Source organism: Lissotriton helveticus, chromosome 3_1 (genome assembly GCF_964261635.1).
Source record: "Lissotriton helveticus chromosome 3_1, aLisHel1.1, whole genome shotgun sequence".
In the NCBI taxonomy this organism is placed as follows: Eukaryota; Metazoa; Chordata; class Amphibia; order Caudata; family Salamandridae; genus Lissotriton; species Lissotriton helveticus.
The window spans coordinates 1,392,736,122-1,392,751,300 of NC_136061.1; positions in this window are offsets into that span (position 1 = coordinate 1,392,736,122).

The window sequence follows — 15,179 nt, forward strand, 5'->3', positions numbered from 1 at the left end:
GAGTACTAGCATTTCATTGACAATTCATTGACTTATTTGTCAAGTTTTTATTATTTACCTTGCCTATTGGCTTAAGACTCGATAAAGTACTTGGCTGTTTTATTTTTCTTTAGCATTAAATTTTCCTAGTTTTTAATGCTTTACCTTGCGGACCGTCCACATATAAACTTGCAATCTGCTCTCATGAGATGGCACTTCTATTATCTTATTCAGTTCGTTTCCGGATCATGGGGAGGTGTCATCTAGGTCCTGGATATCTTTACACCGTGTTAAGTTAGCATGGGCTCATTACCGGTTTAAACGCCATTTTTCCTTTTTTGCAACTTCTGCACACGACACTTAGTTGTTGCTTTAGCTTTCCACCTAGTAGTTCATCGTGGTTTACATGAGAATAATATGTTATTGCTCTACTATCTGCTTTGCTTGTTAAACTATATCTGTACAGAGAGTGCTAAAGTTTCAAGAACAACACGATACAGAATTGTTATGAGGTCTGATCTCCTCGACTTCATACTCATAACATAAGTGCAACTTCTGCCAATTCTGGGCATGAGGCGGGTTTTATATTGCTTTGCCGAACACACATACACAACAGTTGATGCGGTTCACATGAAGAGAGAGCTGGTGTATGCTGATGTGATTCCTTCAAATCTAAGACACTAAAGTATGGGCACGCCCTAAACCAACACAAAGAGACCTTCTTAGCAAATAATATAATATGTGTATTAGGGAGGGTGAGATATAAGCAGCCGCGGGCCGTGGAGGGAGTTACGGTGAGGCAGGGAGGCGGGGAGGGGGAGAAGCAGGGTGGAGCCCTCTCTACCTTGCCCCTCCCCCTCCCCGCCTCCCTGCCCCACCGTAACTCCCTCCACGGCCCGCGGCTGCTTATAAGTGTTGCTAACTCTTATTCATTTACAGCATGTTAACATACTGTCACCATTCGCTTTTTATGTACTAGTAACTATGCTGGTAATTTTGCTACTGATAATATGTGTACTTCTATTATCTAAGATACTACGCCTGAGAAGACGGCATTAGTAAATAAACATTTCAAATACACATGTGTTCTTCTTAACTCCATGTTCTGGTTTCTAAGAAATATATAACGACCGACTGTTCATGAGTTCCACGTATCCTGAGGTTCTATAAGTTCATATTCTGGATTGTCTAAACATTGAGAGTTTGTTATATCCAATGTGACACTGTACCTAGCTTGCTAAGGAGTTTTTGATTACTAACGTGAGTTTTGGGACACCCTAATTCGCCGAGGTTCCAATCCTCTGTCCACAGTTCTGTGTGAGAACAGAAACCCTGCGACAGGGGCACCCCCGACCCTTGCTGGAGCTTCATCACACTTGCGATACAACTCCAGCAATGCGCCACCTTTACGGCACAGATACATCACGCATCTGTGCTGTTTTTGCCCCATGATGCGCCGCATTGTAAATGCAGCACACCATAGGTGACGGAACAGCGGCACAGAATGACTAACACATCCCTGGTGATGCGCCAGTCATCATAAATGTATCCCTATGCTTCTTATCTTGTTAGAGATGAACCGCCATATGTATCATCAAAGTTTTTTGCATTTCCTAAATAGCGAACTTTAAGGAATAAATAGCGATTCTTTACCATTCCTAGTTTGCGATTAGCTATTTGCTAATTACAAATTACCCATTCATTTCCTTCATTTCCATAGGGCGGTTGGACTCACTTTTAGCTCGAACGGCTGAATGGATTTCCACGAAACTTGGCAAAATTGTAGGGACTGGGTAGCCCGATGTGCCTTTGCTATGTCTCAAGATATATGCTCCAGTGGTTTTTACGAAAATTAACTTTGAAAAATATATATTGGGCTACATTGGCCTATATATATGTTGGAGCCCAAATGTAGCCCAATGTAGCCCAATGAAGCCCAATGTAGCCCAATGTAGCCCAAAGATGGCCGCCAGACACACAAAAAAACAAATGTAGCCCAAATATCAGCCAGATGTAGCCCAACTATAGCCCAGTGACAGAATGACCAATCAGCTTTGCAAACCTCCGTTACGCGAAGCGGAGCGCTGTTACAGATATATATCTTTTTTTGAACGTTAATTTCTCAAAATCCACTGGAGCACATATATTGAGACCTAGCAAAGGCACATCGGGCTACCAGTCCCTAATATTTTGCCAAGTTTCGTGCAAATCCATTCAGCCGTTCGATTATTATTATTATTATTTTTTTTTGCCCCGCGGGGCCCTTTTAAAACCTCCACATCAAACCTAGGGGGTCAGCGAGGATCTACTATGCCCCCTTATAGTTATTTCCCCCATTGTTTTGACCTCCTCTTGTCTCTCGATCCTACCGAGAGACAAGATGGCGGCCGCTACGGACTTTTTGGAATGTTGACAGACGCCGGAGAACCAATCAGCTTCGCTTCACAAAGCTCCGTTGCGCGTAAAGTACGCGAACCGGAGCGCTGCCTGGTCCGCTGTTACAGATATATATCTTTTTTTAAACGTTAATTTCTCAAAATCCACTGGAGCACATATATTGAGACCTACAAAAGGCACATCGGGCTACCAGTCCCTACAATTTTGCCAAGTTTCGTGCAAATCCATTCAGCCGTTCGGGCTAAAAGTGAGGCCAACCGCCCTATGGAAAACTCAATGTTAAAAACACGTTTTGGGACCCCCCTTTTTTCTCGGCCCCCCCTTGACGAACCCCCCCCAAATTTTCAAGGGCTGCTCAGAAACAAAATGTGCCATTTTCCTGAAAATTTCAGCCAATTCCGTCCACAAACGCCAAAGTTATTAGACATAGAATTTTCAAAAAACCCATAGAGAAAAAATCCTAACTATATATACCTACTGGCGACCGCCAGTAGGTAATATATATATATATATATATATATATATATATATATATATATATATATATATATATATATATATATATATATATATATATATATATGGTCTGTTTTTTGCCAGTAGAGACAGTGAGATAGTATGAGCACAGACACACATAGTGCAAGCAGACACAGACATGGTAGATTACATGTAAAATCCTGGTGAAAAACTTTAAAAGTACTCATTTTACTAAAACCATTCATCAAAGTAATTTCTTTAAGACAGAGAACTCAGCCCATGTGTTGAATATTAGACAGATTTGTTGGCATGAGCTGGAAGCCATTTTGTATTTCTGGCAGACATTTTCTTTTCCATGTGCTCTCTCCTACCTTTCTGTTAACTGTCTTTGTAGCCTGTCTAGAGACAAACTATGTTTAACATACTCCACTTCTCACATGCCCAGAAGGGCCTAACTAACAGAATGCACCTACTTCTCTAGTATAAGTGTCAGACTATTTTGACCAGGATCACAGAGAGTGTCTGGGTGAAAGAAAGAATTATATTTGCACGTTTTTCTTTAATCTGTAAAGATGGTGCAGAGAGACAGTGAGATGGTATGAGCAGAGACACACATAGTGCATGAAGAGACAGACATGGTAGATTACATGTAACATCCTGGTCATGTGTCTAAGATCACACTGTGAGTCAAGCTTGATTTTAAATGAATCTGGGTGAATAATGTGCTTAGTTGATGTGTTTAAAAATATGGGAATACATGTATTCTTGAACTCAGTTAGGCTTTAGGATATGTACTAGTAGAGAATCTTAGGCAGCATGTCTGTCAGGTCTCTTAGTTTCCAAATAGGCTCTAAGCTGTGCAATAAAGATCCAGGGTGTGCTCTTGAAATGAATAAGGAATGCTATGTCTTGCTTATATATATATATATATGGTCTGTTTTTTGCCAGTAGAGACAGTGAGATAGTATGAGCACAGACACACATAGTGCAAGCAGACACAGACATGGTAGATTACATGTAACATCCTGGTCATGTGTCTAAGATCACACTGTGAGTCAAGCTTGATTTTAAATGAATCTGGGTGAATAATGTGCTTAGTTGATGTGTTTAAAAATATGGGAATACATGTATTCTTGAACTCAGTTAGGCTTTAGGATATGTACTAGTAGAGAATCTTAGGCAGCATGTCTGTCAGGCCTCTTAGTTCCCAAATAGGCTCTAAGCTGTGCATTAAAGATCCAGGGTGTGCTGTTGAAATGAAAAGGGAATGTTATGTCTTGCTTATATATATATATGGTCTGTTTTTTGCCAGTAGAGACAGTGAGATAGTATGAGCACAGACACACATAGTGCAAGCAGACACAGACATGGTACATTACATGTAAAATCCTGGTAAAAAACTTTAAAAGTACTCATTTTACTAAAACCATTTATCACAGTCATTTCTTTAAGACAGAGAACTCAACCCATGTGTTGAATATTAGGCAGATTTGTTGGCATGAGCTGGAAGCCATTTTGTATTTCTAGCAGCCATTTTCTTTCCAATGTACTCTCTCCTACCTTTCAGTTAACTGTCCTAGTAGCCTGTCTAGAGACAAACTATGTTTAACATACTCCACTTCTCACATGCCCAGAAGGGTCTAACTAACAGAATGCATCTACTTCTCTAGTATAAGTGTCAGACTATTTTGACCAGGATCACAGAGAGTGTCTGGGTGAAAGAAAGAATTATATTTGCACGTTTTTCTTTAATCTGTAAAGATGGTGCAGAGAGACAGTGAGATGGTATAAGCACAGACAAAACACTGCCAGCATCATGTCTCTCACCACCTGCGTCATCTCTCTCTTTGCGTGTGTCATCTCACTCACCGCCTGCATCATCTCTCTCTTTGTGTGTGTCATCTCACTCTCTGCCTGCATCATCTCTCTCTTTGCGTGTGTCATCTCACTCTCTACCTGCACCATCTCTCTCTTTGCGTGTGAGATAGCGCAGGCAGAGAGTGAGATGACAGTGTTGAGATGACGCAGGTAGAGACTGAGATGACATGGTAGATGCCTTTGTATATTCTCTCCGCCTGCACCATCTCTCTCTTTGCATGTGTCATCTCTCTCTTTGCGTGTGACATCTCACTCTGTGCCTGCACCATGTCTCTCTTTGCGTGTGTCATCTCACTCTCTGCCTGCACTATCTCACACGCAAAGAGAGAGATGACACACGCAAAGAGAGAGATGGTGCAGGCAGAGAGTGAGATGACACGCTAAGAGAGAGATGATGCAGGCGGTGAGAGACATGATGCAGGCAGAGGGTCAGATACCGCAGGCAGAGAGAGATGACACTTGCAAAGAGAGAGATGATGCAGGCAGAGAGTGAGATAACACTCGCAAAGAGAGAGATGTTCCCTGTGCCTGTGGCATCTCTCTCTCTGTGAGATGACACACACAAAGAGAGAGATGGCGCAGGCAGAGAGTGAGATGACACACGCAAAGGGAGAGATGATGCAGGCAGAGTGAGATGACACACACAAAGAGAGAGATGATGCAGACGGTGAGAGACATGATGCAGGCAGAGGGTGAGATAGCGCAGGCACAGAGAGATGACACATGCAAAGAGAGAGATGGTGCAGGCAGAGAGTGAGATGACACACGCAAAGAGAGAGATGACGCAGGTAGAGAGTGAGATGACACACGCAAAGAGAGAGATGGTGCAGGCAGAGAGTGAGATGACACACGTAAAGAGAGAGATGTTCCCTGTGCCTGTGGCATCTCTCTCTCTGTGAGATGACACACACAAGGAGAGAGATGGCGCAGCCAAAGAGTGAGATGACACACGCAAAGAGAGATATGGTGCAGGCAGAGAATGAGATGACACAAGCAAAGAGAGAGATAACGTAGGTGGAGGGAGACATGATGCAGGCAGAGGGGAGATGGTGCAGGCAGAGAGTAAGATGACACGCGCAAAGACAGACATGGTGCAGGCAGAGAGTGAGATGTCACACACAAAGAGAGAGATGACACACGCAAAGAGAGAGATGGCGCAGGCAGAGAGTGAGATGACACACGCAAAGAGAGAGATGACACATGCAAAGAGAGAGATGGTGCAGGCAGAGAGTGAGATGACATACGCAAAGAGAGAGATGACACACGCAAAGAGAGAGATGGCGCCGGCAGAGAGTGAGATGACACACGCAAAGAGAGAGATAGTGCAGTCAGAGAGGGAAATTAATGTTGAACCTGTTCTGCACTGCCATAAAGTGAGAAACAGCAAGAATACAAGACAACTGGAGAACTGTGCTCTTTGGATCCAGTTAATGTATGCAGGTATTTTAATCATAGATTTGAAGCTATGATGTCTTTTATCACAAACAAGAATCCAAGACACCTAGAGAACTGTGCTCTTTGGATCCAGTTAATGTATGCAGGTATTTCAATCATAGATTTGAAGCTATGATGTCTTTTATCACAAACAAAAAAATCCTCCTCTTGGAGAGGTTTTGGATTTCTTTTGGAGAAAGGAGTATCAAGCAAGAGGTGTTCCTCACATACATATGCTGCTATGGATCAAAGATGCTCCCAAATTTGGAACAGATTTGGATGACACAGTGATGAGTTTTATTGAACAGTATTCTACCTGTGTTGTTCCGAAAAGTACAGAAGAAAACAATTTAAGACATCAAGTCTTAAGGTTTCAAACCCATCGTTGTGGAAAATACTGTCGACGAAAGTTCAAATCCAAGGACAAGTTCTACAGAAAATGTCGTTTTGCATTTCCACGACCAGTAATATCTAAAGGAAGAGTAAACAATTTGATGTCTTCTTTGCGACATACTGTGACAAGAAAATCACCAAAAAATACATACAGCTTAAAAAGAAATGAAGAGTCAAGATACATAAATGACTATAACCCAGTCATTTTGTCTATGTGGAATGCTAACATGGATATTCAATATGTTGCTGACAACTCTATTGCTGTGGATCGATATGTAACGTCTTACATAACAAAATCAGAAAAGACAGAACTAAAGGAAATGTGGGAAAAAATTTCTCATGAAAAGAGCCTGAGTAAGAAATTGTACAGTTACAGTCTGAAGATGTTGTTGCATCAAGAAATTGGAGCATACGAATGTTCAGATCGGTTATCATCATCAAGTCTATATGCCAAATCTAGAACAATCATTTGGGTGAGTCTAGATCTTACTGCAACACGAAACCGAGTTTTGAAATCGGTACAAGAAATTGAGTATTTGACAGAGAAAGAACCAAACAGTACAGATATTTTGAAGACAAACATGTTGGATACATACTATCCAAATAGAAGTAGTCATCTTGAGAATGTTTGTCTCTATGAAGTACTGCAAAGCTATACTTTTAAGAGGAATATTACAGAAGATATCAATAAAGGAGTATATGCTGTAATTGGATGTGAAGGATGTCTGGTGAAACAAAGAAAAGAACATTTGATTAATCATCGAAAATTGAGTTGCAAATCTCCTGACAAAAGGGAATTTTACTATTTAGCTCTTTTGCAACCCTTTAAGCCATGGCGTACAGAAGAGGAACTACTTGGAGATTTTCTCAGTTATGAAGATTCTTTCAATGCAAGCAAAAATACTATAGAATGTCCTGCTTTCACTAATTATCTGCAAATGTTGAACGATGAAATACAGCAAGAAGCTACAATTGCAGCAGAGATTGCTAGAGACAGTTCTCAAGACAGTCAGAGTTCTGCTTCGTTGAGTCAGGATCCACTCGGAGGACCAATTATCCCAAATGAAGCTGCCACTGCCATGGATGAGGCGGAAAGAGCAATGGAACAAGCTCAGGAGGATGTAGTAAACTTAGAAGAATTGGAAAAACAACTAAACGTTGAGCAGAAACAAATATATGACGAAGTCACAGAACAGATTGAGCATGGTTTATGTCATGAGAAAAAAGAGTGCTCATGTACGTCATTTAAACCTGTCCGACTGTACGTGAGTGGAGAAGCAGGAACTGGAAAAAGTTTTCTAATTAAAGGAATTGCAACTTATCTACAGAAAAGAACTGAGTCATCACTCTCTTGTGTTGTTACCGCTCCTACTGGGTTGCCAGAAACCGGTCCTCGGAAGCTTGTTTCCGGTCCAGGGAAGGCATGGCTTGGCAGTTCGGGCTGGACAGTTCCCATGAGGCACAGGGTCAGACTGATTTGTATATAGCCATGTCTGAACTGGGGTGGCAGAGTGGGCTAAAGAACGGTGATGGATCAAACCCAGATCTTTTGACTGGGTGTGAGTGTTTGATTGGTTCAGATGCTCCGTCCATCACCACCCCCTTTTGTACCGCTTTTGGCCGCCATAAGTGTGGCAGGGTATGCTCAGACGTGAGTCCCTTGCTCACTTTGCCACTGGATTCAAGCAAGCGGGGCTGAAGACGGCTGTAATGCCAGAAACCGGTCCTCGGAAGGTTGTTTCCGGTCCAGGGAGGGCATGGCTTGGCAGTTTGGGCTGGACTGTTCCCATGAGGCACAGGGTCAGACTGATTTGCATATAGCCATGTCTGAACTGGGGTGGCAGAGTGGGCTAAAGAACGGTGATCGATCAAACCCAGATCTTTTGACTGGGTGTGAGTGTTTGATTGGTTCAGATGCTCCGTCCATCACCACCCCCTTTTGTACCGCTTTTGGCCGCCATAAGTGTGGCAGGGTATCCTCAGACGTGAGTCCCTTGCTCACTTTGCCACTGGATCCAAGCAAGCCGGGCTGAAGACGGCTGTAATGCCAGAAACCGGTTCTCGGAAGCTTGTTTCCGGTCCAGGCAAGGCATGGCTTGGCAGTTCGGGCTGGACTGTTCCCATGAGGCACAGGGTCAGACTGATTTGCATATAGCCATATCTGAACTGGGGTGGCAGAGTGGGCTAAAGAACGGTGATGGATCAATCCCAGATCTTTTGACTGGGTGTGAGTGGTTTAGATGCTCCGTCCATCACCACCCCCTTTTGTACCGCCTACTGGGCTGGCAGCACATAACATTAAAGGGATTACTTTACATCGTCCTGAAGAAAATGAAACTTCTTATCATTGATGAGGTAAGCATGGTATCAAATGTAATGCTTGCTTTTGTGCATTTAAGAATGCAACAAATTCTTAAAACAGAGTATGATGTGTTATTTGGAGGCAACCACATCATTGTTTTTGGAGATCTACTGCAGCTAACTCCTGTGAAAGGACAACCAGTGTTTAAAATGCTTACGCATGAAGATACCAGAAAGTGCCTAAGGAGCATTGGAAATGGTAATATATGGTTATATTTTAAATATACAGAACTGCTTCAAACAGGCAAAGGATGAAGATTATAAAAATATTCTTCAAGATATAAGAATTGGAAAAGAAAGTGAACATGGCAAAGAAGCTTTACAGGCACGATTACTTTCAAATTTGTTTCCAAACGAAAATATTCTCCCAGAGAATATTTATAGGAAAATTGCTGAAAACAAATCTGTGATATGCTTGATGCCAACTCTGCAAGAATGTTCAATCTTCAACAACAAAATGTTAAAGTTAGAAAATCAAGAGATTGTAAAACTGGAAGCTATTGATAAGATAGAGCATCAAAGAGCTACTATTATTTTGTCAGAAAAGTTGAAATCAAAATTGGATTCTTTAAAGAAGACAATATCTAAATCTGCTGGTTTTGAAAAGAGTCTATATGCATGTTTAAATTGTGGTATAATTTTACGACGGAAAGAGGTTTAGTAAATGGAGCAATGGGTCATGTTGTTGATTTTGTGAACTACGGAAATAGAGATGAAATTGAATTTTTGAAAATTAAATTTGATGGAATTGAAGAAGTACAACAATTGAGTCATTGTTCTGCTCGATTTTTGCTTGTGAAAGATTTATATGTCCGCCGAAAACAGTTTCCTGTTTGTTTGGCATATGCGGTGACTATTCATAAATCTCAAGGTTTAAGTGTAGATAGTGCTTTGGTGAATATTGGAAGTTCTGTGTTCAAGGAAGGTGTGGCATATGTTGCTTTATCTCGAGTCAGAACTTTATCTGGATTATACTTGATTGATTTTGATGAGCCAAAGATCAGTGCAGATCTAAATTGTGTAAAAGAATATAATAGGTTAAGAAGAGAATATGCTCCAAATTTACCTCAATATCCTTTATTTGACAAGCGTGTGGTAGGCCGAAAAAGTAGAAATGAGAAAAATTGTAGCGAGGTTGTAGCAAAAAGAAAAAAACTAGATGAACCAGTAATTGTAAGCAGAAAGGAAAAGGATTCTGTTGAAGATGTGGTTGGATTTAGGTTTGAAAACAGTTCTGGTGTCAACTGATATGCTAATGTAGTGGTTAATGTTGTTTTTTTTCTCCAAACTTTACAAGAGCAGATTGTAGAAAATCGGGATCAAAGATTTTGTTGTTTGTTGAATACTGTGTTTGAGAAATGTAGCAGTGATAAAACAAAAATAGAAAGTGTTTCTGATATTCGAAATTTTTTAGACATATGTTCTGGTCTAAATCAATTTTCACAGAATATTCAGCAAGATTGGCAGGAATTTCTAATGTATATGATTGTTGTATTGCAAGATGAAGGTATAGATGTTGAAAATCTTTTTGGCCTTTCTTATAAATGGCAGCATGACTGAGACAATTGTTCCTTTTCAAGTAGTACTACAATAGACACTGAAAGATTTATATATTTGACTTTACCAGACTCCAAATCAGTGTCTTTCAATAATCTCGTTAGAGAAGCAAATCAAAACATGGTCTGTACCCAATGTAACTCTGCAATGTTTTCAACATTATTTATACAAAGATATGGACAGTATGTAATTTTAATGTTCCAACGATGTAGACCTGATGGAACTAAATTGACAACTTTAATTAAAAATGTTGTGGCTTCTCAATTATCAATTTCAGGAAGAACCTTTGTAACTGCAGCAATTAATTTCCATGATGGTCCTTCTACAACATCAGGACATTACACAGCTTATTTAAAACGTCAAAAAGGCTGGACTTATTGTAACGATACTCAATTGACTTTCAAACAACGTTTGCCTTATGACTTACAAAATTCTTACCTAGTATTCTTACAACCCAAATATTAGGAAAAGTAATTGGCCTAGGAAGATTAGAGCAGTTAATAAAAGTTAGTCTGCTGTTCAAAATTACTTTGTGAGTGAGAGTAATCAATATAATAACAAACTTGTAGTTCTAATAGAGGTAGTGTAAGTGTATCGCATAGTGAGTGATATCAATATTATAGGAAATGTTGATCATGAGTGAGTCAGAGGTAGAAATATAACTATTGTTAGATGATCGAATAGATGTTGGGGCTTTTCATTCAGAAAGTCGGGTAAATGGAAGTTTAAAAGTACGATTAAGTAATTTCTAAAAAAAGGACTTTTTAATATACTATTTGGCCTCGTGGAAAAGTAAGTGAATCAAAAATGAGTATTTCGGGTAAATGTTGTTAATTTATGTTTCTATATTACTTTACTTTGAGAGTATAATAATGACATACTAATGTTTTATTAATTTGTGATTGTCGATATGTACGTAAGAAAATGTTGTTTGGAAGAAAACATTTAAGATATGTTTTTTTCTAAGTTTTACATTATTTATTGAAACGTTGTATGGGTTTTTTAAACACAATCTTTTTGATTGTGTTTTTTTTTGCCCGCTGTCATATGATGAGTAGTATTGAACTCACTGTTTTTAGTGAAATTCAATATATTCTGAGAACTGCAAGAATAAACCATATAACATGTTGTACAAGTTATTTTGTATTTTGTATTGTGAAATATATATTATACTCCCCTTGTGTCACGCTCACTCACCTTTATCCACCCTCTATCACCCCTCTTTATTCACCCTCACTGCCTTCTCTCACCCTCATTCACCCCCGTTCCCTTACTCCACTTCCCTCACTACCCCTCATTCCCCATTCCTTCACTCCCCTTCCCCTCTCTCCCCTCCACCACTTTCCAGCTCTCAGTCCCTCTGCTTCACTCCCCTTCCCCTTCTTTCCTTCCTTTGCCCCCTCAGTATATCCCCTTCCCTCACTCACCTTACTCCACTTCATTCACTCCTTCTCTCACTCCCTCTGTCCTCTCACATCCTCACTCCCCTACCCTCACTCCCTCTCTCTTACCCTCACTCCCTCCATCCCCTCACTTTGTCACTCCCCCTTCCCTCACACTCACTCCCTTTAACTCACCAACACTCCCTCACTTACCTTTCCCCTTCTCTCACTCCTTCCTTCACTACCTCTATGTCCTCACTCCCTCACTCCCCTTGTCTTATGCTCACTCGCCTTTATCCACCCTCTATCACCCCTCTTTCCTCAACCTCACTGCCCTTCTCTCACCCTCCCTCACCCCGTTCCCTTACTCCACTTCCCTCACTTATCCTCATTCCCCATCCTTAACTCCCCTTCCCCTCACTCTCCTCCCGCACTCACCTTTTCCCAGTCCCTCTGCTTCACTCCCCTTCCCCTTCTTTCCTTCCTTTGCTCCCTCAGTAATTTCCCTTCCCTCACTCACCTTACTCCACTTTACTCACTCCTTTTCTCACTCCCTCTGTCTTCTCACTTCCTCACTCCTCTTCCCTCACTCCCTCTCTATTACCCTCACTCTCTCCCGCCCCTTCACTCACCCTCACTCACCTTCCACCCCTCATTGTCGTGAATGCACCCTCACTCACTCCCCCTTCCCTCTCACTCACTCCCCTTTCCTTACTCCCCTTTCCTCATTTAGTTTTGCTAACTCACATTCCTTTAGTATCTTACTCACCTTCAGTTCATTTCTCTCTCCCTCTCTTCCTCTGTGTCACTGAATCTACCTGCCTCATTATCCTCTAAGTAATTTGCTCTCCCTCTGTTTCTTTTTCCCTCTCTCTGTCCTTCTTTATCTCTTAGTACCCTTTTATGACTTTTAATCTCCTGCCTTGTCTCTTGTATTTTGAAATATATATTATAAAAATTAGAACTTATTTTTTTTTCCTCTTCCACAGATATTAAATGTAGTAAAAATATGTAATTAAGTTTACATTACTTATAAGGTAAGTTTAACAAACAAAATTTAGTTTCTCATCACTCTTTTCCTTAACCTCACTACTCTTCTCTCACCCTCTCTCACCCCCGTTCCCTTACTCCGCTTCCCTCACTTATTCTTATTCCCCATGTTCACTCCCCTTCCCCTCACTCCCCTCCCACACTCACCTTATTTCAGTCCCCCTGCTTCACTTCCCTTCCCCTCTCTTCTTTTCCTTCGCTCCCTCACTCATTCTCCTTTCCTCTCTCACCGTACTCCACTTCACTGACTCCTTCTCTCACTCCCTCTGTCCCGTCACTTCCTCACTCCTCTTCCCTCACTCCCTCTGTCTTACCCTCACACCCTCCATCCCCTCACTCTGTCACTCCCTCTTCACTCACCCTCACTCACCTTCCATCCCTCATTATCATAGACTCACCCACATTCACTCCCCTTCTGTCATTTGTTCCCTCAGTCATTTTCTCCGCTTCATTCAGTCATTTTATCCATTCATTTATGCAGTGCACATTCAGTGAAAAAAAAAATGACAGAATATATAACGAATATAGCTCTTTTTGGAGAATTTGAGGTAGTTCTAAAAATAACTTTTTTTTCTTCTTTTGTTGATTTTATGTTTTTTTATACTTTTTCAGAACGATTTTAAACTTTTTGGGGGTTTTTTTGGGGACAAAAACAAAACCAGGGAATCCAAAACTGCGCAACAGGAGCAAAAAAAAGGGGAAAAATTAGTGCTGGGTTGAGCAGTGGTGTTCCTCCTTTCTGCGAGCAATAAGCTCAATGCTCTGCTCCCCATAGCAGAGCAGTTCGTCACAATCTTTGCAGACGATTTTCAAACCTCCGAAGACCGGCTGTATATTGGGGATTAAATGTACTGCTGCTCTTCCGGAAGGTGTTGCTGCTCCGGTGGAGATGCTGCCGTCATCTCTTGGGGGATTGTGTGCCAGGTCCCTGGTCCTCTCACTTGCGAAATTATTTGGGTGCCTCCTCTCTACATGGCGGATCAAGGTGGCATTCCCGAAGCTATATTTGCAGGTGGGATCGCCACATGACAAAGTTGTGTCACAAATCCGGCAGGTCACTTTAGGTGCATTACATTTTTCCCCCCTCTGGGAAAGTGAAGAACTTCCAGATGAAGTGTTCTTTTACTTTTCTCTGGGGTTGGTCCTCAGGCAGGAATTCAAGGTCAGAGTCTGAGGAGGAGTCCCTGGAAGCAGACATTTTTCCAAAAAAAGAGGTTGTATTAAGATCAATAGACAAGAGGTGTTCTCTCAGCAGTTGCAAAGAGGTAGTGAGGGAAATGGGTGAGGACTTTCCATAGTTGTGAAAAAAAAATTGTTATTAACCAATCAAAAGTGTTGATTTTAGGTCACATGGCTTGACACGTGCTTACGCTGCGCGCTCCGGGGCTCTTCCGGGGGCGCTTACGCGGCACGTACGTAGGCGCTTACAGAGGCGCTTCCGGGGGCGCTTACGCGGCGCGTCTAAATGACGTTTTGCTAGATTTTCGGAAATGCGTTTAAAGTTAAAATACGGTTATTTAAAATCAAAAATACTACTTTTATGAGTATGCCACTGAATGTCTTGCATTATTATTTACTCTAAATACATAAATATATATTTTTTCGCTCGCGGGAATAGCGCTCACGCTACGTGTACGGGTGCGTTTACGGGTGCACGCACCCTGAGCGCTCCGGAGTTAAAAAATTAAAATAAAAACATAGGAAAAATACATTGAAAAATTAATATTACAAAAATATAGAATATTTGAATAATTAAAAAAAATTATAATAATTAATAGCTATAAAAAATAGCTATTAAAAAAATTAATAATTCACTTTAAAAACCATAGGTTTCAAACTCGTTATAGTTAGGAATTAGCATTTAAAAAACCTTTGAAATTCACTGAAAAAAACATAGGTTTCACACCAGTTATAGTTAGCTGAACATTTTACTCATACAAAACCATTGATATTCCCACGTTATAGTTAGTTGGACTCACTATAACTCGCACGCCCGCAATCCACTGCTGATGATGTCACATATTACATCATTCATGACATGGTCAGTGACATCACAGATGACATCACTGATGACATCTCAAATGACATCACTGATGATATCACTGATGACATCTCAAATGACATCACTGATGACATCACTGATGACATCTCAACTGACATCACTAATCACAACACTGATGACATCATTCATGTGATAATACGATGCACCTCCTCAAACTCTAATATAACCTTTGATACACCCAGTGTTAAATACAGACTACCATTCTTGAA